Below are 27,394 nucleotides of genomic sequence, written 5' to 3' on the forward strand. Positions count from 1 at the left end.
AGCAGCCTTTGGTTACAGCTTGTTTTCTTGTTTTTTTTATCTTTAACAAAATGTTCTCTGATCGAACGCTCATGCGTCTTATCATGACTTTTTATTTGTTTTGTTTTTTTTATTCTTTTTTTTAATTATTTTAATTGTTTTGGGTTTTTTTGTTTCAGAAGCCAGAATAATGGATATTTGTAGATGCTGTTTCACCAGGATTGAAAAAAAAAATAACTAGTTAATATTCAGTGGACTTCTTGGGGACATTACAGGGAACTTAAAGTTATTTTACATCTATCTATTATCTATCTATATATCTAACTACCTATCTACCTGTCTGTTTGTTATCTATCTATCATCTATATGTTAAGACTAGTGATCCTGCACAAAGTAGACGTATTGCTCAGGAGCCACAGAGCGCTGCAGTTCCCAAATAAAAAATGCCACTGATTAAGTTAGCAGTGCTAATTACACAGCAGAGTCATGTGACTAGAGTTGCTGATTAGATAAGTATCAGTTTCCATTGCTCTGTGGATCCTGAGTGGTACTTCTACAATGCCTTTAACCCCTTTTTGGTGGTTAAACATATAATCGTTGAGTGCTGTGTTACACTATCCACTGCGAACGCAAGCTCATTTCAATTAACCTGTAATACCAGTGCACGATTATCGTGCACTGGTATTACAAAGTAGAGAACTAATATTGCTTGCATGCACATGATATTTAGCGCTCCTCTTGTAATCTGGTCCTAAACGTATTACTGATTTGCCTGTATATATACGTATTATTGTTGTTTATGGGTCAGCAAACAAATATGGAGGCCTCCCCTGATCTAGCAGTTAAACATTTTACCCTGCTAAAGGCTGTTTAACTTGCGCGCAATGCAATGAACTGCTCATTCTGTGGAATTGGATGTATTGCATGACCAACAAAATGAATTGTAATTTACATCCAATGAGCCTTATCTAGACATAGGGCTTCACAAAAAGAGAAAATTAGCAAAACGAATGGTTATACATAATTTCTAAAATAAAACAATTTATTCTCTCCTGGGGCATGTTGTTCTAGATCCACAGCTATATCTCACACGTTATTAATCCCACAGCTAAAAATCATTATGTCTATTGTATTAATGAGAAAGACATCTTCAGCTATATCTGCATGGGCACTGCAACAGTCAATTAGTGATCTTAATTCCAGCTATATGTGATTCAAAAATGTTAACCCAAACGTTTCAAAAAAGTATTTTAGCATCAAGGGAACTTGGTGCTGGAGCTTTGTACACAATGAAAGATAAAACAAATAAATCCGATAACATCAACCATGTTTAAAAAACCAATAAAGTGTATGTTCTCAATAAAAAGTTTGATTTGTTTGTGTGTTATCTGTGTTTTTATGTGTATTTATGTTAAGGTGTGTGTGTAGTGGACGAGGTTCTTATCCTTACCTTAGCTCTAACTTTAAGCCTAACTCTAGCCCTAACCTTAACACCAGTCCTATCCCAAGTTCTAAATCTACATACATTAGTCCTACTCCTGAACATAACCCACCATTAGAATAGCCCTGGACTGGTCCTAAACACTAGCAGAAACCCTAACCCTAGCTTAAGTCCTAACCCTACTTACTTTACATCAAGTCCTAACCATAGCCCTAAAACTAGCTATAATCCTAGCCTAAGCCTTAAAAGGACAATCAACACTAAAAGTGTTATTGTTTAAAAAGATAGATAACGCCTTTACCCATTCCCCAGCTTTGCACAACCAACATTGTTATATTAACTCCTTAACGACACACCTTGTACAGGGTACATCACACACAAACTGGTCTTTAAGACCAGCGACGTACCCTGTACGTCGTTAGGGGTTTAAAGCGGCTGGAATCGATCCTGATCGCTTCCAGCCGCTTTCAAGGTATTACCGTGATGCCTCAATATTGAGGCATCACTGCAATACCTTTTTTCCAAAACCGATGCAGAGAGAGCCACTCTGTGGCACCCTCTGCACTGGTAGCGATGGTGCAGATCATTGATGGGTGGGAGCAGCTGCAGGGAGGCGGGTGGGTGACCCATTGCTACCCGGCATCCGGTTCCTATATGTGCAATGTGCACGCCGGGTGCCGGGGAGGATCATGGAGGTTGGGGGCTAATGGGGGGTCCATCACAGCTGAACAGATATTTAAAAAAAAAAAAGCCTTTTATTTTAGTACTGGGAGACTTTCTGCCAGTACTTAAGATGGCAAGGACAATTGTGGAAGAGAGATGTTTTGAAAATAGCAGAATTTACAGTGAGTTTCTATGGATGTTTTATGCCAGAATTTTTTGAGTCCATGGTTTGGATGCAAATAATTCCTGCTGTCATTTTGACATATCATGACCACTGATGTTTGTTCTAATTAGCTAATAATGCTTTTCTCATTTTAAACTCTTTAATTGCATAAATGTCTGGATACTAGATTGTATCTATCTATTAATCTGTCTAGCTGTTTGTCTATCTATCTGTATGTCTATCTATTTTTTTCTCTCTCTGTCTATCTAGTATCTGTCTAGTATCTATAGATCTATTTATCTATCTATCTAGTATCTGTCTGTATGTCCATCTCTGCAGTTATATTATTTATTGATTGGTAATACCACCACATATCCCTTAGTACTATTCAGGAGGTGACCAGTGGTACAATAAAAATGAAAGCACCATGGATATCCAGTGTGAGACAGACATATAGAGATATATTTTCAATAAAAGTTTAACTTTGTTGCTTCATAAATAAAGCTTGATACAATAATAATAATAATAATAATAATAATAATAATAATAATAATAATAATAATAATAATAATAATCAAGAACTTGTCCTGCATTTGTAGCCAGACATAATATCATCCATTTTCACAATGTGTTTTATTATATTGTTTCATCTGTAACTCCCTCAGACATCATTGAGAACTTTGTTTAAATTTAGAACCCAGGTTTGTTTTCACTTGGGTAAAAAAAAATACTTAATGATGACCCTCTTGACATTTTGACCTCTATGTTAATGAAAACTCTTGGTAAAATACCCCTGAGCACTAAAAGTACTTTTCAATCCATTACACAATGCTATCTGGTATCAGGACAGAATGATCACTCTTAAAAGCCCTCTGTTCTCAGGGCTGCATTTCAGACTCTTGTTTGATAAACATTTTTAAAAGTTTTCCATCTGCCAGTGACATAAAACAGTGGTCTGACTATTGCAAACCAGATAAGCTTCCTGAACTTTCTAATAGGGAAGTCAGATATGTCAGTGAAATGTTTGTTTTTGCACTTACAATGGGATAAAGATTAGTGTTTCTAGATTTACTGCTTTTTTATAATTCAACATTTATTTATATTCTATTCCATCAAATTTAGCTCAGCAGTATTTGTATCTGCTGAATCTCTTGAGTGAAAACTGACTGCATAAAACTATATGTTATAATAGACGTCTGCACAGACAAAATGTTTGTTTTGGGTCAAATCGTTCATCACGAAAAGTGTATTTCATTTCATCCAATCATGGGGGCTCATGGTGTAGTTCAGAATTAGTTTATTAATGAAAAATGGTAACCCTCAGCCTCACAAAAAAGGATATATTCTTTTTAGTTCAGATTAATGCAACAGATACAAAAAATAGAAGTCTTTACATTTGCCTGCACATGCCTGTTATATAACTGTTGTACTTTTTTTAGGCTCAAGTTTTTTAAAAATCTTTTTTTTTTTGCTCTGAAAATTGTTTTTTTTTGTATGTGTTTGCCATATGCAGCTCCTTTAAAGGGACACTGAACTCAATTTTTTTTTCTTTCGTGATTCAGATAGAGCATGCAATTTGAAGCAACTTTTACTCCTATTATCAACTTTTCTTTGTTCTCTTGCTATCTTTATTTGAAAAAGAAGGGATCTAAGCTTTTTTTGGTTCAGAACTATGGACAGCACTTTTTTTATTGGTGGATGAATTTATTCACCAATCAGCAAGAACAACCCAGGTTGTTCACCAAAAATGGACCGGCATCTAAACTTACATTCTTGCATTTCAAATAAAGATACCAAGAGAATGAAGAAAATTTGATAATAGGAGTAAATCAGAAAGTTGCTTAAAATGTCATGCTCTATCAGAATCACGAAAGAAAAAAATTGGGTTCAGTGTCCCTTTAAATATAGCAAGTCATTTTATGATAACAGTTTTACAGCTTGCTGACTCTCTTCTAATCAATTATCAAAAACTCAACGGCATAACCAATTCAATTATTTGTACCAAATGCACCTCTTATTCACATCCGGAACCCAATATAAGCAAAATATCTAAAATGATCTGAAGGACCTAGGCAGTATTGGTGCAACATCTTAGATCAGAGAGATTTAGAATATTGGGCCCTAAATTTAGGGGCCGACTATTTAAATAATCTATCTAAAATTTAACATGGTGTAAAAAGTTAAAAACCTTGTTAGCGCTCACATCTGCAGTGTAGTTTTATTACATTACATTAAATAGTTTTTGCTGCATCATTTCCGTACAGATTTAAATGTTTCAGACTTTTGAAGAACAAGTTCATTATGATTTCTAATATTATTTAACAATATACTTAACAAACTGTAATGTATGCATCTCCTTCACATACTTAAAGGGCTATTATAGTAAAAACAAAAGAAATGAAATGCTTTAATCCGTTAGAGCCTGTCATTTTAAGACAATCAACCCTGCTCTACAGTGTGTTTAACCCCACAAAGGTGTTAAACATACACTAGAAATAGTGCTCGGGGCTTGAGACCTCAGTATAGTGTTAGGGCTACACAAAATGTATAGCAAGCCACATGTAATATATAGTAAAATAAAATCAGTATTACGCTTATATATATATATATATATATATATATATATATATATATATATATATATATATATATATATATATATATATATATATATTACATATAAAATATAAGTTTATTAGCTAAATAAATGTATAAAAAGTGTTTTAAAGGGATATGGTATATGAGAAGGTGTTTGACTGGGAAGGGCTCATAGGTGTGTGCATATATTTATATATTGGATTTTGTATGAGCAGAATATGCTCTACTACACTTTATTTGGTTGCTATGACAATCTCTGATACTTGCCCGGTACACCGAATACAGTATATAATATTCATGTCCTTTGGCTCCTTTAGTGATTTGCTGTAACAGTGTCTGTGTTTTTGTGTATAATATATATCCGCAACATTGTCAGTAGTTATTAAATTCTATTTAGATATCTTGATGATGTGCACTGTATTAGACCGGATTGGGATAGGTTAAGAATGAGCCTATCACGCTCTCCTATTTTGTATTGTTTAGTTGCTATGGTAACCTCCAATGCCTATGTGTTAGATACATCATCTTGGATTACTTTGGATTAGGTTCTACATATTGGTCTTCGGTCATTTATGAGATTTAAATAAATGTTTTATTTGTTATTTTTTGACTGGCCACACGTTGCCCGGGACGATGACGTCACAATGGATGGCGTGTCTACCTAGGAGAGCGTGGAGACCGGCTGGTTTTAGCATTTAACAGTGGTGAAGGGTATGTTTGTTTTCACTGAGGATGGACCATTTCGGCCTGAAAACATTCACAATAAAAAGTGACGAATTTGCAAAAATATTCCTATTGGAGTGCGCTTCCCTCATTGATTATATTCATTTTTTGCTGCACCCTGGGTTGCTGATATCGTTAGTCTGGAGTGCGCTCTGTCTGGAAATTATATATATATATATATATATATATATATATATATATATATATATATATATATATATATATATATATATATATATATATATATATATGTACAGTATATATATAAAATGTACATAATGTGTGTGTGTATATATAGTTATTACTGACCACCCAGATAAAATTAAAGCAAATGTTAAGCTAAACATAGCTAATATTATCTTTTTCAATGTTTGTTGCACAAAATATTTGTAAGTTGCAGCAGAAATATTTAACTTTTTTGGATTTTTGCTTAAACCCTTTTTTCTAACCTATTTTATACATAGAAATGCACACAGTCATGTTTGTCGTCTTCCTCCTCTGTCCCAGACTGTTTTTATCCACTAATGATCCTGTGTCTCCCCCTTGCTGCCTTCCCATTTCAGTCTATTCCTATAGGATTAACATCCTTCTGCTGCATTTAATTCTCTTTCATTTTGCTCCTATTTAAATCTGCTCTTTTTATGTATTTCTGTAAGGGGTTTAGTGTATTTTCAGATGAAGCTATAAAGCTATATGTTGACATTTTTAACCTATATGGGCAGTTTGCAAATTTAAAGAGGCATTATAGTGAAATAAAATAGCGCTCTCATAGGTTAAAGAATGGAGTTTTGTCACCGTCAACTCTGCAACTCTTAGGGCCGATAATCTAAAGGTCTCTGGGCTGGCGAAATTCGCCAGTCTTTTTTCCCTGGTGGAATTCTATAAACCCACTTTTTACCCTGAAAATAGGGAGCCTCGCTAAGGGGCGTATACTGAATTTTCCTAGGAGGAGGAGATGCGTACATTACAAAAGTGCAAAAAAATATCATTTGTATTTTAAAAATCCTACAAAACAAATAATTAAACCATTCACACAAAAATATACAGAAAAATATATTTGTATTGTTAAAGGGACATGAAACCCAAAAATATTATTTCTTTATTCAGATAGAGAATACAATTTTAAACAACTTTCACATTTACTTCTATTATCTAATCTGTTTCATTCTCTTGGTATCGTTTGTTGAAGGATCAGCTATGCACTACTGATTTCTAACTGAACACATGGGCGAGCCAATCACAATCAATATATATATATATATGCAGCCACCAATCAGCAGCTAGGGCCTAGGTTCTCTGCTGCTCCTGAGCTTGTCTAGATAAACATTTCAGCAAAGGATAACAAGAGAAGTAAGCAAATTAAATTATAGAAGTAAATTGTAAAGTTATTTAAAATTGTATTCTCTATCTGAATCATGAAATATTTTTGGGGGGTTTCATGTCCCTTTAAGGTGCATCAAAAATTGTAACAAAATTATGCACCAAAAATTGTATTTTATCATAAATGTAAAATTTGTATGTAAATTATTTAGGAATAAATCATATTAAATTTGCACAGCACAAATCTTAATTTAAGTACAATGGATGTGCAAAAATTACATAGAAATTCTTACTTTTAAGTACAAAATACAAAGCGTAATGTTTTTTCATAAAATGGGTTGAACAGGGGCATTTCATGGGAATATGTGAAATTGTCTCTCTAATACCAGAGTAATTCCATGAAGTATTTTGCACTATAGATTTTGCAGTTTTTTTTTGTCATCTAAAAGGTGGCGAGTTTTTCTCAAAATACTTAATACCATAATAGAAAAACACATGTATACAAGAATATAGGCTATTGTAAGAAACTATACACAGAAAGCAGCGTAATGTGATTTATATTGGCTGCAGGATTTACTTTATAAAGTGCGCCCCCTGCTCACTGTTAACTTCACCTGTACGGAGCAAAGATTTCCTTTCCAGTAAGCTCCATTACTTTTTATAGGAGACATCTCACCACTCACAGGGACTGCACCTTTTTATGATAATTCTACCAGCGCAGCCCCTGCGAGGATTGGTGTAAAAAAGCACACCTGAACTAGCAAGGTTTAGCTCATTGGGCCCTTTGTGTTTAAGCCCCCAAAACAGTTAAACATATAGTTAAATTATTATTATTATCGGGTATTTGTAGAGCGCCAACAGATTCCGCAGAGCTATAAACATAAGCGGTATAAAGGATAACATTTATAGGGATCAAATGGGTAGAGGGCTGCCTGCCGAGAGTTGCACTGTTGAAGTCGGCTCTTATGAAGGCGCTCTACAAACAGCTGGGCTCATAGGCTCATAGGCTTACATTCTAAGGGGTTCAAGGGGAAAGCAATGGAGTTAGGAAAGGTTAGTGTAGGTTGTATGCATCCCTGAACAGTAGAGTCTTTAGGGAGTGCTTAAAGCTGTTAAAACTAGGGGAGAGTCTTGTGGAGCGAGGCAGGGAGTTCCACAAGATGGGAGCCAGTCTGGAGAAGTCCTGTAAACCGGAGTGTGAGGAAGTAACAAGAGAGGAGGAGAGGAGGAGATTGTGAGCAGAGCGAAGGGGATGGGAGGGAGAGTATCTGGAGACAAGGGCCTCTATTTAACAAAGGTCTTGCGGACCTGATCTGACAGTGCGGATCAGGTCCGCAAGACGTCACTGAATGCGGAGAGCAATACACTCTCCGTATTCAGCATTGCACCAGCAGCTCACAAGAGCTGCTGGTGCAACGCCGCCCCCTGCAGACTCGAGGTGTCAATCAACCCGATCATACTCGACCGGGTTGATTTCCGGCGATGTCTGTCTGCCTGCTCAGAGCAGGCGGACAGGGTTATGGACCCTTGTGACCGCTGTTTCATAACTGCTGTTTCTGGCAAGCCTGCAGGCTCGCCAGAAACACGGGGCATCAAGCTCCTTTCAGAGCTTGATAGATAGGCCCCAAGGTCTACAATAATAATAATAGTTAAAGTACCGCTCAGGAGCCTCAGAGAACTGGTGGTCGAAGCACAAAGTGCAGCTGACCCAGTAAGCAGCACTAGTAGCAAACACCAGCTATAAACACACACACACTTTATAAACTTAGGTTTTGGGTTATGATGGAAAAGGGTTGGATTTAAAGGGACACTAAAGTCTAAATTAAACTTTTATGTTTCAGATAGAGCATTCAGTTTTAAGAGACTTTTATCAATTTACTTCTATTATAAAAATTTGCACATTCTTTTTATATACACACTCTTTGAGGCACCAGCTTCTACTGAGCATGGGCACAAGTTAATAGGGTATACCTATACTAATCTGTGATTGACTGGTAGCTGTCACATAATACAGGGGGCCAGCAAATGGGGGGAAAACAGATTTGTCATAAAAAATCTACTGCTTAGTTGAAATTCAGAGTAAGTATTATTACATTGTCTTTGTATTATGCACATGTTAATTATGCAATTCAACTATATTTAGATTAGTACTGGGTTTAGGTTGTATACCAGATGTATCTAGCATCCAAGGAGTTATCAGGATTTTGATCCCTGGTGGTGATATCCTCTTGTTGTAACGGTGTCATTGCTGCATGTGACCAGCGATAAGGGGTTTCTGTGCTATATCCTCCTGCGCTTTCGATTCCTTCTCCCTTATATATTCAATCTCTTCAATTCCTTGTTACTATGTAGTTACACTCACTGATTGACATTGTAATCTGTTGGGTTATTTTCTTCTTATCATATTTTACGTAATCTACACCATTGCAAGCATCACAGTATGCAACTGTCACAGCGACTTCAAACCATAGTCTAGCATTAGAGAAGTTAACAGAATGCATATGGTATAATGCTGAACTGCTTTCAAAATAATGGTATCCATCTCTCCCTATAACTTGCTTTCATTAATCATAAATCTGCATTCTTGCCTGGCCTTAGATCACTGCAACACCTCATAAATTGTACAGGCTGCACATTCCTGAAATATCTGTCTGCAATTTAATGGGAAGAATGTTTAAAATTGGTTTCTAGTTTCCTGTATTTGCTGATATATATATGGGTTTCATTGGCTGGGCGGAACGCCAATCATTTATGGGTCAATATCTTGCCAAACCTACCAGATGTAATTATTTTGTGAACAGATAGAAGTGAGTACTTAGGCCAAGCCATATGAGTACAAGATAGCTTGATCTGAAAGGAACAAAGAATATTTACTTTAATTTAGGATATGAAAAATGCTGCTTTATTAAGGAGACGTTCATTTCTACAAACGTATTTCACAAGCCTATTCATGGTATTCTGCAAAGATTAAATGCAGTCTTCTGAAATGCTGGGCAGCTTTAGATTTTATTTTATTAATAGCACTCAGATTTCACGTTACAATTCCCTACACCACGCTGAGGATAGATGTGTACAATTAATCAGTATTTAGTAAAGGGGTAATTCCCAATAAAGGGCCAGATTACAAGTGGAGCACAAATATTTAAGCCCGAGCGATAAGAGGTTTATCACGAGTGTTTGCGCTCGTTAGGTTTACTTCTGGAACTATGAGTTGAAAGTAATCGCTAAATTGATTTCTGGACTTCCGAGCTCTTCGTGAAACAAAAAAACTTGCACAAAACACATCAAAAATACATTGCAAAGTATAGATACTCATTATAACACTGTCTAATAAAAATGATTAAAAATAATATTGCACACAAAAGTTAAAAGGGCTCAAAGATATGAGGTCTCAGGTGTTAGAAAAAAAAAAGCAGGCAAAGGACTTTAAGATAGACATACAGTGTCCTCCACTAATATTGGTACCCTTTGTAAATAGGAGCAAACAAAGCTGTGAAAAATTGTCTTTATTGTTTAACAATTTGTTAAAAAAATACTCAAAAATACTCTGCTCTCCTGGATATCAAACAATTGCAAACACAACACAGGTTTATCAAAAAAAAAAAAAATCTTTGTTGCATATATGTGTGACACAATTATTGGCACTCATACTTCATATGGGATCAAGTTCTATGGTCAGATAAAACCAAAACAGAGCTTTTTGGCAAAAAATACAAGAGAGGTAGCCATATGGAAAAGTACCTCATGCCCACGATTAAGTATGGTGGTGGTTCTTTAATGTTTTGGGGCTGTTTTTCTGCCATAGGACCTGGACATTTGGTTAGTATACATGTCATCATGGATATCAACAGATATTAAATGAAAACCTGACTGCCTACAGAAAGCTTATAATGGCCCATGGTTGCCCCTTCCAGAAGGACAATGATCTAAAACATACATCAAAATCAACACAAATATGGTTTACTGACCACAGAATCAAGGTCCTGCCATAGCCATCCCAGTCTCCTGACTTGAACCCTATAGAAAACATGTGGAGTGAACTGCAGAGGGGAGTCCACCAGCATCAAAATCAAAATGTGAAGGATCTAGAGGGATTCTGTATGGAGGAATGGTCTCAGATCCCTTGCCATATATTCTCCAACCTCTCAGGCATTATAGGAGAAGACTCAGAGCTGTTATGTTGGCAAAGGGAGGTAGTGTGATAAAAATCGCACCAACATACCTCTACATTTGATATATAGTTGCCTAAGATAAGATCTCAATTGCATAGCTGAACTTGAAACAAAGTATCCTATATGAACTATACAGCAGCTATTGTTTTATCCACTATAAAATTGTATCTACAAACATTCTGTTAGAAATTACAACTTGTGATAAACCCAAAACTGTATAAATTATAAGATTTCAACGTTATTATTTTAATTTAATTTATTTTTTATATATTATGTACATTTTTATACATAGAGACACCGGTGTCATTTTTTAAACATTGAAGGAATTGTAATAATTTTTGTTTAACTGTACTTTTAGCATCACTACTATTGGGTAAATTTACCATAATCAAATAAAGGATCATATTTATTTCTTAAATAGTTTCGACATCCATTTTTTCCAAAAGAGAATATAAAATTGAGAACTAATTTTTTTGTTGAGAAAAATCTTTTCACTTTTAGGGGAATATTTACCAAGCAGCGGATGCTACTTATTCCGCACGAACCTTCCGGCTTACCGTAAACAGGAGTTAGGAAGCAGCAGTCTTAAAGTGAATGTCAACTTTCATGACTATTAAAAACAGGCACTTTCATTCATGATAGTTAACATTGCACCGGATTTTACAAATACCTTCTTCTTCTTAAATGCCGGATCGCTGATCCCACACCTGCAGGTCCTCTGTACTTCGTCAGCAATGACGAAACCGGCTTCCTCCAATCATGGCTTCCCCCCTAGGACCGTTCATCTGGTGAGGCTACGCTGTGATTGGAGGAAACCGTTTTCGTCATTGCTGTGTAAGTACAGCAGGAAGAAGCAGACGGGGGCATCGGCGATCCAGCGTTTCAGGAGAAGAAGGTACGTATTTGTAAAATCCGGTGCAATGTATCATGAAAATTGAGATTCACTTTAAGACTGCTACTCCTTAACTCATCCGCCACCTTTTAGGCGGCGGACAGCAATCATCCTGATCAGAAATGATTGGGATGATTGACACCCCCTGCTAGTGGCCGAATGTGCAGGGGGCGGCATGCTGTCGGCATTTAGTGATGCAGGGCGGACATGATTTCCTATAGCTAATAACGTCCGCCCGGGGTTTGATAAATCTTCCCCTTAGTATTAAAGTGTCACAAAATATTCTATTTACTAAACATTCATATAAAAGGGTGTTTCAACATCTATGGGCTGACGAAGTGACAAGCAAAAATAAAGTTTAATGATTCACAAAGAACTTGCAATAAAAAAAAGAAACAAGTATTTTCATCTTACTTTTTTATTTCTGTAGGTGTCATCTCTTGAAATGTAGCTCCTTTATGGGCATACTGAGGTAGTCTCAGGAATGTGAATATGTGTTTAGCAGACATGTGCATTAGATCGCTTCATTGTAAAAAGAATGCTGAAATTGGCTGCCATTTCGGAGCTGTATTTGCACAAATTTTGGGCTCCATGTATTATAAGGCGAGAGGACAAGATTCCTGTTTGTCCGCTACCCATATGTATCATTACATGCTCAGTCACATGAGAGAAGGGCCTATCAATCACCCTGAGCGAGCAAGTTTGGGGTGGCCACTGCTTCTTACATTGCAGGAAGCAGGCTTGCATGTGTGAACTCACCCTGCAAGGGCTTTTGGATCAGCTTAAAGGGACATTATACACTAGATTTTTCTTTGCATAAATGTTTTGTAGATGATCCATTTATATAGCCCATCTAGGAGTGTTTTTAAAACAATGTGTAGTTTTGCTTATTTTTTAATAACATTGTGCTGATTTTCAGACTCCTAACCAAGCCCCACAGTGTCAGATATGTACACGCATTTACAGACTCCTGCTGGCTCCTGTTTGTGTTATCTGTCTTTTCATATGCAGGGAAGGGGGGAAGTGTCTGCTGTTCTTGTATTTCCAGCCCTTGTCACTGGATGTCTCAGCCTAACCTCATCAACAGTGTTAAACTGGGAGATTCTAAGTAAGTTTTTAAAGGTTTGATACTGGATTTTTACATTAGTATCTGTGCAGATTCTTCTTTATAGTAGTGTCTACTACATGCAGTTATATGAAAATTGATGTATACTGTCCCTTTAAGTTGCTTTTTTCATGGAGCCCTTTGTGTGTTGCACTTTCAAAAGAAGAAATAAAAAAAGAGTCAAATGTCGCTGGCAATGGTCATATTCAGCACATGTTGTCTAGTGTTTACACACACGTTACACACACACACACACACACACTGGTATTGTTTATGCTGCACTTACTCCAATAGGGCATTGCTGTGTTTAAACGCAGTATCAGAAGAAAAAAGCCTGAGATATTGCACTTCTAATTTCAATATCCTACCCAGAATCCTCGGTTGCATTGATAACAATGTATACTGTGTATTTCTGAGGTAAGACAAGCGGGGATACTTGCCTAGATTTGCAAATTGTGCAATAATTATATTGCTCATATATATATATTAGGTAGATAGACAGATAGATAGATAGATAGATAGATAGATAGATAGATAGATAGATAGATAGATAGATAATGTAGAACCCAAAATCCAAACACATGAGGGGAGGCATTACTTGTAGGTCTTGGTGACGCCATCCTTAATGTGTTCAGATTTGGGGTTCTACATTGTACATATATAGGGGGATATTTATCAAAAAGTCAATCTCAGTGCATTTGCAGGCGTCAATAAGCTCGCCATACATCGCTGATGCGGATCCACATAAAAACGTCAAAAACACGCGTCAAGTACGGTGTGATAAGCATCGGACTGTTGTTAACTAACAGTCATCGATGTTGTGGTTATTCTGGTTTTTCCCAACTTTATTTATACCATTTCATTACTGTCCATGAACAAGCACATTTCTCTAAAGCTAATCCTTTATTTTTCATATGTTAATGTCTAAGAAATAGCTACATTTATACCTCAACAAACAATATCTCATAGAAAGTTATTTTTGTATTAATTTGTTATAAAAAAAAACTGTTATATGATACTTTCACATAAATTAATGTTTATTTGTATTTCTAGAAGTCATGATATGCTTTTATCTCATGTTTTTTTTTTATAAATGATTATTAATGCTAGAATTTGTACATATATATATATATATATATATATATATATATATATATATATATATATATATATATATATATATATATATATGTGTGTGTGTGTGTGTGTGTGTGTTATGTCTGCATTCTTTGCAAACATATTTACATGTCCCTAAGTTCATTTTTTTGTTCTAAACAATGTTGTCTGTCATATCTCTGTGTTTATTTATACCACTATATGTATATAGTGCAAATGTATTATTATTCTGAGTTTAAAAACCACCCTTACACAGGTGTTATAAAATGGGCTGGCATATAAGATGACATTGCTTACTGAAAAATAAATTCAAGAGAAGGAAGAAATACACTGAAAATAGCATGACAGTAAAGAGGTGATTTTAATTTTCTGCTGTATCTGAATCATGACAGTTTAATGTTAGGTGGGCTATCCCTTTAAGCTATCAGCTTAACATTATATTGAATAAAACATCAATTCGAATTTTAAAATCATTGTCTAAAATATTACACTGTGTGTCCTAATGTCAGCATCAATGTTTATCTTTAATACTAATTTCACATATACATACTTTCAAAGTATAATACACAATGTAACAAATGGCAGTAACATGTTCTGATGAGTGATCAGTTACACAAGTATCGAGCAATTTGATTTGTTAGTGATAGTTTAAAATGTATATTTGAATCAGATTGGCTGATGTCATAAATCATGTGATTATGCATAGTCCAATCAAAAGTGGTTTAAAAATTCGATAGTGTGTGGGTTGTTTAGGAATTTGCGTCATAATTGGTGCAAAAAGTGTCGCGTCAAAATTGGTGTGAAGTGGAGAGTGGGACTTGTATTACATGGCTTAAACATGGCGCACATAGATTTTCATCTTAATGGGAGGAGAGTCCACTGCTTCATTCATTACTTGTGTGTATTAAGAACCTGGCCACCAGGAGGAGGCAAAGACACCCCAGCCAAAGGCTTAAATACCTCCCCCACTCCCCTCATCCCCCAGTCATTCTTTGCCTTTCATCACAGGAGGTTGGCAGAGAAGTGTTGGAAGATTCAGAGTAGTCTCTTATGGAGGGTTGTACTCTTCGAAATGGGACTGGAGTTTTAAGTAGTCCTGTCAGCCTCTCAGTGAAAGCATGGATGAATGTTAGAGTCCGGAGATGCAGGGAGAGTCTTTCTGCGAAACCATCCCGACTCATATTAACAACTCCATAAGCAATCAGCGTTGACGAGTTTTGCTGCCTGCTTTTCTGCTCTCAAGTCCATGTCAGGAGCGATTCTACTACCCTGTCACACTTGAAAGGCCGTGTTCTTGTTCCACGGCAGATCGTTTCATTTATACATATATGATAACGTATGAAGACAGGGTCACAATGTGTCTCCTTTTATCTGTATAGAATCCAGGGTAATACCCTCGGAAAAGGGGGTTATTGAACAGGGGGGATTTGTGCATAATATTATTTATTGTGTTTTAATGCTGCGTTATGTGTGAGATGAGGGTGTGAACAGTCAGTTTTTTCAAGAGTTCGATGCAAACCTTTTGGCCCGTTTTCTCTGTAGTACAGGGGCAGTCCTGCATCGCACTCCATATGTCCGGGTGTGGCCTCTTTAACTTCCTCTTTTTTTACCGGCGGTTGTAGGCGGTTTCTTTGTAGTCCGGGTCATAGGAGGTGGTGAGTGCCCCGGCCATTGGGATATAAATGTGTCATTTAATTTCTATCTAGTTCACAATAAAAGCGCAAGCTATGGAGGACAATAATATGATAGAGGATACTCCCTCCTTAACTAAACCTAATAACTGTGTCTATTGTGAGGAGGTTGATGTTGCTCCACCTACACAACTCTGTTCCACATGCTTTGATAAAATTGCAATATCTAAAAAGAATAAGATATTTAGTACAACTGAGCCGTCCACCTCTGAGGGTTCTCCGTCCTGTGAGGTGCGTTCCCTATACTCTTCTCCGATTGCACATGCAGCTCCCCAGGGCACTACTAATCCTCCAGCGGGAGGGGCCCTTTGGCTGCCAGACATCAAGAGTTACAAACGGCGGTTTTGGCAGCCTTCAATGCCTTACCACGCCCTGCTAAGCACAAGCGAAGGGTGAAACATAGCTATCCGTACCAGGGGTCATCTACTCCGCTGGATGTCTCTGACAGATTATCAGATGATGAGGATAACTCCAACTCTTCGGAGGATTTTTTTTGGGGTCGGAATCAGCGTCTTCTAGACTGAACCAGATTTTAAATTTAAGATGGAGCATTTGTGCTTTCTGCTGAAAGAGGTGATTGCTACATTGGAGGTTCTTGAACCGAAACTACCAGAGGAACCTTTGATCCCTAAGCTAGATAGGGTTTAACGAGGACAGGGTGGTGCCTCAGACTTTACTGGTCCCCATTAAAATGGCTAATATTATTAAGAATGAATGGGAGAAACTTGGTTCGTCCTTTTCCCCTTCTACTTCTTTTAAAAAGCTGTTCCCTGTTCCGGAATCACAACTGGAGCTGTGGGGGGCCATTCCTAAGGTGGATGGTGCTATCTCCACGCTCGCTAAGAGATCGACTATCCTGCTCAAAAATAGTTCTTCATTCAAGGAGCCCATGGATGAAAAATTGGAATCCATGTTGAGAAAAGATGTTCCAACTCACTGGGTTTGTTTTTCAACCGGCAGCGGCGGTCGCTGGCTGGTGCTTCTACCTATTGGTGTGACACTCTGTCAGCTATGGTCAAGGTGAAGACTCCCCTCGAAGAGAAACAGGAACGAATTAAGGCCTTAAGGGTAGCTCATTCGTTCATTTGTGATGCAAATATGCAGATTATTCGCCTGAATGCCAAGACATCAGGTTTTTCTGTTTTAGCCCGTAGGGCACTGTGGTTAAAGTCGTGGTCTGCTGACATGACTTCCAAGTCTAGATTACTTTGCCTAAAGTAATAAGTAATAAAAGTCTTTTAATACTGTGAGTCTCTGTATTTCTTTAAAGCAAAAAAATTGTTGGTATGTATTCCTGATCTTACACAAACACACTATCACAAGGAAGGTTAACTGGCAAAATCCTAGCAGTGTACTGTACCGTGATCAGGAAAGTTATTCTGATAAAAGAGCTTGCTTTCTTGATTTACTGCAACGGCAGTACAAGCTCCAATCAGCCTGTCAAATCAGTGTGTGGCCTGGGTACACACTGGAAGGCTGTGAGTGTGACAAGCTGAGCAGGGAACTCCTCCTCCTGGAAGTGTGCTGAAATCCTTAAGCCCCAGGTAAACACAGAGGACAAGAAGTATCAGGCATTCTTAAAGGGACATTAAACCCAATTTTTTTCTTTCATGATTCAGATAGAGAATACAATTTTAAACAATATTCTAATTTACTTCTATCATCTAATTTACTTCATTTTTTAGATATCCTTTGTTGAAGAAACAGCAGTGCACACGACTGAGCCAATCACACGAGGAATCTATGTGCAGCCACCAATCAGCAGCTTCTGAGCCTACCTAGATATGCATTTAAGCAAAGGAAATCAAGAGAATGAAGCAAATTAGATAATAGAAGTAAATTAGAAAATTGTTTAAAATTGCGTACTCTTTCTAAATCATGAAAGAAAATTTTTGGGTTTAATGTCCCTTTAAGCTTAGAAAGGCTAGAGGCAAGTTAGGGATCCTGTAGAAAAACAAGATGAGCAACTGGTTCTGCAGAAAAGAAAGTTCCTTTGCAATAATCGCAAATCAGGCTTGACAGAGCTAGAGTCCTGTTCTGAGTATAATGAAGACAACAATTAATCAAGCAATGAGATTCAGCAGGTGAGGCATTAAATAGGCATCAGAGACATAACTCCCTCCTCTTAAAGGTACAGACATCACAGATAATGAGGTACATTTGATAAAAGAAGTAAACTACATTTATTGATTTGTTCGATATGTCTGGATCATGAAACATTCATATTGACTTCCCTGTCTCTTATTGGTCATCTTTCTACACTTCATTACTGTATTCATTACTCATAAGGAACAAGAAAACCTCTAAGGAAACTGTACTCTAAATTTCCAACCATTTCATCTTAGGATCCAGTCAAAAAAATATATTGTTATTAATACCATTCTTTGTATATAAACTAACCTTAAAGTGACCCTCATCTCCCCACTGGAGACATCTAGATCTGAGTGTGTGTGTGTGGGGGGGGGGGGTCCATCTAGAAGAAGACCACACCTCTGTAATAAAAATAAAAACATGTTTAATCGCACACATATCCTTTATTAATATTAATAAAATTGTATTGACACCTAGTAAACACTGAACTGGCACGTTTTACACTTGTTTTGGTAAGGCATCTTTTGAATCCGTAAAGAGCTTATGAAAACTAACTTTAAAGTCCGTGACACACATTTTGTAGTATTTCCTCTATGGCTCATCCACATCCCAACTCTGACGCACAAATACTTCATAATATATACAGTAAATCACCTATATAATTTTAATGTTTTTCCTAACTTTGCTAACAAAATGACTGTGACTAGCATTGTTTATACCAGTAACAAGTCCAAATTGCCTCCTCCAAATAAGCCACATAGTGGGTGGAGTTTGAGTACTGAAAAACTATTTGTTAATCCATTCCAAAAAATATTCAGACTTCACACAGGACATATGGTGATTGGCTGACCAATGAGGTTTAACCTTCTAGTTAACAAGGGTTATAGAAACTCATACTACCTAAAACATGTTTAGATAAGTGTTCCTAACACAACAATTGTGTGACCACAACATTCCTGCAGATATACTGTTGTATTTGACATAATTGTGGCGAAAATGTTAATAGACGCCTTTTACTGCTGAATCCTAAACTGGGACCGATGAAAGATTTTGAGGGGTTTGGAAAGGTCCAATATACATCTTAAAAATAGTTACTTCTTTCCATTTAGCTTTTTGCAACATGAAAACAATTAAGTCATTTTAGTAAGAGGTTATATTCAGGAACATCTTTGTAAAAAGAAATCTTTACTTTGCATAAGTGCTATGGCCTGTCAACAAATTTCAGTCTTGCAATCTAGTGATTTATGACACGGATCATAGAAACGGCTGGTGTTCCTTCCTCATAAACACATTTTAATATGATAGAAAGGAAATTAATTCCTGCAAACTTTCCAATGTGAGAACCCAGTTCTGTGTTTTAATATTTGACATATATAACACATGGCTGCTTGTGATATCTTACTTAGACGGAGAAAATAAATTAATTACTACTAATGATGTTACTCAAGAAATAAATTCAGGTTATCATTTAAATTTGTCGTTATTAATCAGCTTATATAAATAGAAATTCTGTACAAATTCTGGCACTGGCTCAATCTGTGTTCCCCCTGGGCCATGCACCGTGCCCTATTTGACAAATGATTAATCACATGCTTCAGTAAAGGAATGCTGGGATTGTATGTCCTCTAGTAGCAAGTGAAACAAAGGGGCTTATTTATCTCTCGCCCCAAATCCCTCCTACCAAATTGTATTACAGCAAGGTCTGTACATTATCTAATAAATAATATAGGTCCTTAGTTCCAATCTAAAACTGACACATTCTTCCTAGATGTGGTTAGCCATTTACATCTATATGAGATTGTTTTATGAATTAAATAAATTTATTAACCCCTAATCTGCCGTTCCTGACATTGCCGGCACTAATAAAAATTATTAACCCCTATGCAAATGACATTAGAAATGCAAGATAATAAACTATTGCAAGAAAAATACCTCAGATTATATTTCCATAAATGGTTAAAATTTATTCTAACCTGGCCTCTTACAATTCAGATCCAATTTATAGCCCCTTTACAGAAGTTGACAGCATTTTCGCTACTTTTATCAGGAGAAGAATTTCCACAACAGTGGAGGGAAAATGAGAAAGGGAGTGGGGGATAAGTATAATTAACAATTGGAGTATTTCTTCAGAGACTTTTTTTTTTGGGGGGGGGGGTCAGGGGCAAGGGTTTTCTCTTCTTTTCTCCTTTTTTTCCAAAAAAAGTGATAATAAGAATTGGAGCTGCAACTCCATAACTTATGTTTATAGCAGTAGACATTCAGTAAAATTCAAATATGTATGAAGAATAAGATATTGCACTGACTGAGTTATGTTCAGAAATTCATTTTCCCTTTCTTTCTGTATGGGTATGTTTGGATTCGGAGCTGCGTCTCCATGAAAACCATAGAATGAACTGGAGCTGTGTCTCCATAATTTATGTTTATTTTGTTGTTTATTCTTTCTTTTTTGTTTTCTTTTGTATGTATAGATTGAAAATTTGAAAAAAATAAATAAAAAAATAATAATAAATTTATTTACCACTAAACCTCCGACCTCCCACATCTCCACAACTAAATAAACCTATTAACCCCTAATCCTCCTGCCTCCCACATCTCCGCCACTAAATAAACATATTAACCCCAAAATCACCGGACCCCCACATCGCAAAACACTAAATTAAACTATTAACCCCCCCCCCAACTTTAAATTAAAATGACAATATAACTATATTAAAATAAATTAAAAATTACCTGTGAAAAAAATAAACCTAACATTAAACTATAAATTAACCTAACATAACTAATCTAATAAAATTAAAAATACTACCAATTAAAAAATCTAAATTACAAATTTAAAAAAACCTAACACTACGAGAAAATTTAAAAATCTAAAATTACAAAAAATAATAAACACTAAATTACGAAAAATAAAAAGATAAGCTTACAAAAAATAATAAACAAAATGATAAAAAAATAAAAACAATTACACCTAATCTAATAGCCCTATAAAAATAAAAAGGCCCCCCCAAAATAAAAACATTACATTGCCTATAATAAACTACCAATAGCCCTTAAAAGGGCCTTTTGTAGGGCATTGTCCTAAGTTAAACAGCTCTTTTATCTGTAAAAAAATACAAAGTCCCCCCAACAGTAAAACCCACCACCCAACCAACCCCCCAAAATAAAAAAAATCCAACTCTAAAAAAGTCTAAGCTACCCATTGCCCATAAAGGGGCAGTTGTATGGGCATTGCCCTTAAAAGGGCATTTAGCTCTTTTATAAAAGCCCAAACCCTAATCTAAAAAAAAAAAAACACCCCAAAAAATAAAAAAAATTCCTAACACTAACCCCAGAATATCTACTCACGGTTTCTGAAGTCTGGACATCCATCTCCATCCAGGCGGCAAGAAGTCTTCCAACCAGCCAATAGGATTTCAGTAGCTCTCATCCTATTGGCTGTTTTGAACAGCCAATAGGATTTTAAAAGCTCTCGTCCTATAGGCTAATTTGAATTTGAAGAATCAAATCAGCCAATAGGAATGCAAGGTACGCCATTTTGAAATGGCTACCTTGCATTGAAGCTTCAGTGTACGGAGGGGACCTATGAAGAGGACGCTCCACACTGGATGTCTTCGCCACTCTGTGCCACTGGGATGAAGATAGAAGAAGCCCCCACGATGGATGAAGATGTCGCCGCCTGGATGAAGACATCTCGCCACTTGGATGTCCGGACTTCAGCAAAGTGAGTAGATAATCTAGGGTTAGTGTTAGGTAATTTTTTTATTTTTTGGGGTGTTTTTTTTTTCAGATTAGGGTTTGGGCAATTTGAAAAAGAGCTAAATGTCATTTTAAGGGCAATGAAAAAGAACTGAATGCCCTTTTAAGGGCAATGCCCATACAAATGCCCCTTAAGGGGCAATGGGTAGATTATTTTTTTTTAGAGTTTGGCTTTTTTATTTTGGGGGGTTGGTTGGGTGGTGGGTTTTACTTTTGGAGGGACTTTTATTTTTTTAACAGGTAAAAGAGCTGTTTAACAATGCCCTACAAAAAGGCCCCTTTAAGGGCTATTAGTAGTTTATTGTAGGCTAGGGGGTGTTTTTATTTTGGGAGGGCTTTTTATTTTTATAGGGCTATTAGATTAGGTGTAATTGTTTTGATTTTTGATAATTTTGTTTATTATTTTTTGTAAGCTTAGCCTTTTTTATTTTTCATGATTAAGGCCTAGATTTGGAGTTCGGCGGTAGCCGTCAAAACCAGCGTTAGAGGCTCCTAACGCTGGTTTTGGCCGCCCGCTGGTATTTGGAGTCAGTGATTAAAGGGTCTAACGCTCACTTTACAGCCGCGACTTTTCCATACCGCAGATCCCCCTACGCCATTTGCGTAGCCTATATTTTCAATGGGATCTTTCTAACGCTGGTATTTAGAGTCGTTTCTGAAGTGAGCGTTAGAGCTCTAACGACAAGATTCCAGCCGCCTGAAAATAGCAGGAGTTAAGAGCTTTCTGGCTAACGCCGGTTCATAAAGCTCTTAACTACTGTACCCTAAAGTACACTAACACCCATAAACTACCTATGTACCCCTAAACCGAGGTCCCCCCACACCGCCGCCACTCGATTAAAAATTTTAACCCCTAATCTGCCGACCGCCACCTACGTTATATTTATGTACCCCTAATCTGCTGCCCCTAACCCCGCCGACCCCTGTATTACATTTATTAAACCCTAACTTGCCCCCCACAACGTCGCCGCCAGCTACTTAAAATAATTAACCCCTAATCTTCCGACCGCAAATCGCCGCCACCTACGTTATCCCTATGTACCCCTAATCTGCTGCCCCTAACATCGCCGACCCCTATATTATATTTATTAACCCCTAATCTGCCCCCCTCAACGTCGCCGACACCTGCCTACACTTATTAACCCCTAATCTGCCGAGCGGACCTGAGCGCTACTATAATAAAGTTATTAACCCCTAATCCGCCTCACTAACCCTATCATAAATAGTATTAACCCCTAATCTGCCCTCCCTAACATCGCCGACACCTAACTTCAATTATTAACCCCTAATCTGCCGACCGGAGCTCACCGCTATTCTAATAAATGGATTAACCCCTAAAGCTAAGTCTAACCCTAACACTAACACCCCCCTAAGTTAAATATAATTTTTATCTAACGAAATAAATTAACTCTTATTAAATAACTTATTCCTATTTAAAGCTAAATACTTACCTGTAAAAGAAATCCTAATATAGCTACAATATAAATTATAATTATATTATAGCTATTTTAGGATTAATATTTATTTTACAGGCAACTTTGTATTTATTTTAACCAGGTACAATAGCTATTAAATAGTTAAGAACTATTTAATAGTTACCTAGTTAAAATAATAACAAATTTACCTGTAAAATAAATCCTAACCTAAGTTATAATTAAACCTAACACTACCCTATCAATAAAATAATTAAATAAACTACCTACAATTACCTACAATTAACCTAACACTACACTATCAATAAATTAATTAAACACAATTCCTACAAATAAATACAATTAAATAAACTATCTAAAGTACAAAAAATAAAAAAGAACTAAGTTACAGAAAATAAAAAAATATTTACAAACATAAGAAAAATATTACAACAATTTTAAACTAATTACACCTACTCTAAGCCCCCTAATAAAATAACAAAGCCCCCCAAAATAAAAAATTCCCTACCCTATTCTAAATTAAAAAAGTTACAAGCTCTTTTACCTTACCAGCCCTGAACAGGGCCCTTTGCGGGGCATGCCCCAAGAATTTCAGCTCTTTTGCCTGTAAAAAAAAACATACAATACCCCCCCCCAACATTACAACCCACCACCCACATACCCCTAATCTAACCCAAACCCCCCTTAAATAAACCTAACACTAAGCCCCTGAAGATCTTCCTACCTTGTCTTCACCATCCAGGTATCACCGATCCGTCCTGGCTCCAAGATCTTCATCCAACCCAAGCGGGGGTTGGCGATCCATAATCCGGTCCAGAAGAGGCTCCAAAGTCTTCCTCCTATCCGGCAAGAAGAGGACATCCGGACCGGCAAACATCTTCTCCAAGCGGCATCTTCGATCTTCTTCCATCCGGAGCGAAGCGGCAGGATCCTGAAGACATCCAGCGCGGAACATCCATCCGGACCGACGACTGAACGACGAATGACTGTTCCTTTAAGGGACGTCATCCAAGATGGCGTCCCTCGAATTCCGATTGGCTGATAGGATTCTATCAGCCAATCGGAATTAAGGTAGGAATTTTCTGATTGGCTGATGGAATCAGCCAATCAGAATCTAGTTCAATCCGATTGGCCGATCCAATCAGCCAATCAGATTGAGCTCGCATTCTATTGGCTGATCGGAACAGCCAATAGAATGCGAGCTCAATCTGATTGGCTGATTGGATCAGCCAATCGGATTGAACTAGATTCTGATTGGCTGATTCCATCAGCCAATCAGAAAATTCCTACCTTAATTCCGATTGGCTGATAGAATCCTATCAGCCAATCGGAATTCGAGGGACGCCATCTTGGATGACGTCCCTTAAAGGAACAGTCATTCGTCGTTCAGTCGTCGGTCCGGATGGATGTTCCGCGCTGGATGTCTTCAGGATCCTGCCGCTTCGCTCTGGATGGAAGAAGATCGAAGATGCCGCTTGGAGAAGATGTTTGCCGGTCCGGATGTCCTCTTCTTGCCGGATAGGAGGAAGACTTTGGAGCCTCTTCTGGACCGGATTATGGATCGCCAACCCCCGCTTGGGTTGGATGAAGATCTTGGAGCCAGGACGGTTCGGTGATACCTGGATGGTGAAGACAAGGTAGGAAGATCTTCAGGGGCTTAGTGTTAGGTTTATTTAAGGGGGGTTTGGGTTAGATTAGGGGTATGTGGGTGGTGGGTTGTAATGTTGGGGGGGGGGGTATTGTATGTTTTTTTTTACAGGCAAAAGAGCTGAAATTCTTGGGGCATGCCCCGCAAAGGGCCCTGTTCAGGGCTGGTAAGGTAAAAGAGCTTGTAACTTTTTTAATTTAGAATAGGGTAGGGAATTTTTTATTTTGGGGGGCTTTGTTATTTTATTAGGGGGCTTAGAGTAGGTGTAATTAGTTTAAAATTGTTGTAATATTTTTCTTATGTTTGTAAATATTTTTTTATTTTCTGTAACTTAGTTCTTTTTTATTTTTTGTACTTTAGATAGTTTATTTAATTGTATTTATTTGTAGGAATTGTGTTTAATTAATTTATTGATAGTGTAGTGTTAGGTTAATTGTAGGTAATTGTAGGTAGTTTATTTAATTATTTTATTGATAGGGTAGTGTTAGGTTTAATTATAACTTAGGTTAGGATTTATTTTACAGGTAAATTTGTTATTATTTTAACTAGGTAACTATTAAATAGTTCTTAACTATTTAATAGCTATTGTACCTGGTTAAAATAAATACAAAGTTGCCTGTAAAATAAATATTAATCCTAAAATAGCTATAATATAATTATAATTTATATTGTAGCTATATTAGGATTTATTTTACAGGTAAGTATTTAGCTTTAAATAGAAATAAGTTATTTAATAAGAGTTAATTTATTTCGTTAGATAAATATTATATTTAACTTAGGGGGGTGTTAGGGTTAGACTTAGCTTTTGGGGTTAATCCATTTATTAGAATAGCGGTGAGCTCCGATCGGAAGATTAGGGGTTAATAATTGAAGTTAGGTGTCGGCGATGTTAGGGAGGGCAGATTAGGGGTTAATACTATTTATGATAGGGTTAGTGAGGCGGATTAGGGGTTAATAACTTTATTATAGTAGCGCTCAGGTCCGCTCGGCAGATTAGGGGTTAATAAGTGTAGGCAGGTGTCGGCGACGTTGTGGGGGGCAGGTTAGGGGTTAATAAATATAATATAGGGGTCGGCGGTGTTAGGGGTAGCAGATTAGGGGTACATAGGGATAACGTAGGTGGCGGCGGTTTACGGAGCGGCAGATTAGGGGTTTAAAAACATATGCAGGGGTCAGCGATAGCGGGGGCGGCAGATTAGGGGTTAATAAGTGTAAGGCTAGGGGTGTTTAGACTCGGGGTACATGTTAGAGTGTTAGGTGCAGACGTAGGAAGTGTTTCCCCATAGGAAACAATGGGGCTGCGTTAGGAGCTGAACGCTGCTTTTTTGCAGGTGTTAGGTTTTTTTTCAGCTCAAACAGCCCCATTGTTTCCTATGGGGAATCGTGCACGAGCACGTTTTTGAGGCCGGCCGCGTCCGTAAGCAACTCTGGTATCGAGAGTTGTATTTGCGGTAAAAATGCTCTACGCTCCTTTTTTGGAGCCTAACGCAGCATTTGTTTGAACTCTCGATACCAGAGTTAATTTTATGGTGCGGCCAGAAAAAAGCCCGCGGAGCGTTAACAGCCCTTTTACCGCCGAACTCCAAATCTAGGCCTTAGTGTTTATTATTTTATGTAATTATAGATTTTTTTATTTTTTTTCGTAGTATTAGGTTTTTTGAATTTTAAATTTAGATTTTTTAATTGGTAGTATTTCTTATATTATTAGAATAGTAAGGTTAGGTTAATTTATAGTTTAATGTTAGGGTAATTTTAATTTAAAGTTAGGGGGGTTAGGTTTAGAGGTTAATAGTTTAATTTAGTGTTTTGCGTAGTGGGGGTCTGGCGGTTTGTGTGTTAATAGGTATATTTAGTGGCGAAGATGTGGGAGGCCGGAGATTTAGGGGTTAATAGGTAGTGATGTTGCGAACTTAAAATTTTCGGTTCGTGAACGGCGGACTTGAACTTCCGGTATTGTTCACGAACCCGCGAACTTCAATAGGCAGGCGAACTTTAAAACCTACAAGGACTCTTTCTGGCCACAATAGTGATGGAAAAGTTGTTTCAAGGGGACTAACACCTGGACTGTGGCATGCTGGAGGGGGATCCCTGGCAAAACTCCCCTGGAAAATTACATAGTTTATGCAGAGTCTGCTTTTAACCCATAAAGGGCCTAAATCACCTAACATTCCCAAATTGTTTGCAATAACGTGCTTTAAAACATTGTGTCGTATCTATCAGGTAGTGTAAGGGTTACGGCCACATCACAGTCACAGAGCAAACTCCAAGTGTAACGCACCGCAATCAACTGCAAACAGTCCACTTGCAGAACCACGAGATAGATAGATTTGATAGATAGATACATAGATTACATAGCTCAATCGATGCAATATACATATGATCGATACACTGTACATAGATCAATACATGCAATATACATTTGATAGATACGAATTACATCGATCAGTAGATGCAATATACATTTGATAGATACGAATGTTATCGAATCAAAGATGCAATATACATTTTATAGATACGAATTACATCAACCAAAATATGTAATATACATTTTATAGATACGAATTACATCGATCAATAGATGCAATCTACATTTGATCGATACG

Source organism: Bombina bombina, chromosome 9 (genome assembly GCF_027579735.1).
Source record: "Bombina bombina isolate aBomBom1 chromosome 9, aBomBom1.pri, whole genome shotgun sequence".
NCBI classification, from domain to species: domain Eukaryota; kingdom Metazoa; phylum Chordata; class Amphibia; order Anura; family Bombinatoridae; genus Bombina; species Bombina bombina.